This window comes from Dipodomys ordii, unplaced genomic scaffold (genome assembly GCF_000151885.1).
Source record: "Dipodomys ordii isolate 6190 unplaced genomic scaffold, Dord_2.0 Scaffold66, whole genome shotgun sequence".
Classification (NCBI taxonomy): Eukaryota; Metazoa; Chordata; class Mammalia; order Rodentia; family Heteromyidae; genus Dipodomys; species Dipodomys ordii.
Window position 1 is genome coordinate 1,758,816 of NW_012267282.1, and position 2,250 is coordinate 1,761,065.

The following is a 2,250-nucleotide window of genomic DNA, read 5'->3' on the forward strand; positions in this document are numbered from 1 at the left end:
TGGAGAGTGCAGGGCGGGCGTGTGTGTGTGTGTGTGTGTGTGTGTGTGTGTGTGTGTGTGTGTGTGTATGTGTGTATAGACTGCCCTGGACTGGCTGGAACTGGTCCTTCCCTAGAACCACTGGATTTTAAAATAGGAGGACCTTACAATTTCAGCCTCGACCCGACAGACAGCACACCAGCCTCTCTGTGTGGGGATTGGAGGCTGTATGGGGGCGGAGGCCCGATCTGAGATCTGAGGCTGTGTGGGGACGGAGGCTCTGTCGGAGACCAGAGGCTCCCCAAACATCAGCTGGTCTTGTCCTCAGCAGGACTGGATCCCAAGGTTGCATCCAGGGTCTGCAGAGTGGACCGGCAGAGGCTGGCCGGGTCCCCCGGGAGCGACCCCCACCACTCACAGGGAGCCTGAGTCCTTCAAATCTGTGAGCTGTGCGCTTACTCAGAGCCCCGCCTGTTAGACTCGATCTCCGATGCACCTAGACCCCTGCAGGGAGACGGGGCGTCCACTGCAGGCCTGGCCAGCCCTGCACTGCCCACAGCGGAGCAGGCCGTGACCCGGGGCCGGCTCAGCGGGGGCTATGGTGCTGCTGGAGTAATGGAGAGAGGACTTGACACACTTAGGTGACCCAGAGTCACAACTCCCTAGGATCAATACTGTGAATTTACTGCAGTAACTCTTGAAAGAAACATTTCAAAATTGGCTTAAAAACCCTTCTTACTTGAAAGCAAATACATTCCCCCAATCGTCACAATAAACTTTGGATCACTGGAGATCCAATTTACCAAAGCTCTTGACTACTGGACTTTAACTGGTGAGAAAATGGAGTCTGGGAATGTGTTAAAAACAAAACAAAACCCCACAAAGGATGTTACATCCCACCGTGGGGCTGGGGGCTGGAGGGGGTTTGCCTTTCGAGTTATCAGCCACTGTTGGGCTTAGAAAATGAAGGAAGGAGCTTTCTGGAAGGAAAGTCGCTCCCAGCAGAGCCCTCAGCCCCATGGCGTGGCTGATGCACTCTGCGTCACGTGCCTTTCCACGTGTGTGTGTGTGCGTGTGTGTGTGTGCGAGTGTGTGTGTGTGCAGACTCACACCCCTCCCCACCGCACAGGGGAGCCTGTGCTCTCCAGACCCCTCCGCGGCCCGGGGCTGTGCATGCCGGACTGACGGGCAGAGCAAAGAAGGTTGGACGTATGACTCCACATGACCAGACACGACGGGGAAGAGACGGCGAGCACAAAGAGGGAGGACAGAGCCAGAGCCCCTGGCCAGACAGGTCCAGAGCCGGCAACCCCCCACGCCCAACCCACGCGACGCTGTCCGAGGTCCCCACACCCGCGTGCCCACGCGCAGGGGAGAGATTTAGGCTTAGCAGAGGCTGCAGCCTGTGGTGCCGTGTGTCGGGCAGTGAGGGGGCGGGCCTTTCCCAGAGCCCCCTTCCCGGTGCACGGTGCACAGTGTACACCGCACACAGCGCACAGCGCACAGCACACACAGCGCACCCAGCACACACAGCGCACAGCGCACAGAGCGCACACAGCGCACACAGCACACACAGCACACAGCACACAGCACACACAGCACACACAGCACACACAGCACACACAGCACACAGCACACACAGCACACAGCACACACAGGACACACAGCACACAGCACACACAGCACACAGCACACACAGCACACACAGCACACACAGCACACACAGCACACACAGCACACAGCACACACAGCACACAGCACACAGCACACAGCAGCAGGGGCATGAAGGGCAAGGGATGAGTCAAGGGACCGAAGCAGCCCCGTTTCTCAGCACAGGTGGGCCTGGTTCCCAGGATGGACTTAGAAAAGCAAACCAGCCGCCTGTCCCTCTGTCTCCAGCGCCTAAAGACGCGGGTGGATAAGCAAGGACGGGAACCCTTTACCGAACGGCACGGCGAGGCCAGTGACCTCCTGCTACACAACTGCAGCCCTCGTGAGTAGCCGAGCAGCCCCCCACCACGCAGGGCCAGCCCCGGGTGCACATCACCGCCGCGGGGGGGGCTCCCCCACCACGCAGGGCCCCCCACCACGCAGGGCCCCCCACCACGCAGGGCCGACCCCGGGTGCACATCACCGCCACGCGGGGGGGTTCCCCCACCACTCAGGGCCCCCCCACCACGCAGGGCCCCCCACCACACAGGGCCGGCCCCGGGTGCACATCACCGCTGCGGGGGGGGCTCCCCCCACCACGCAGGGCCCCCCCACCACGCA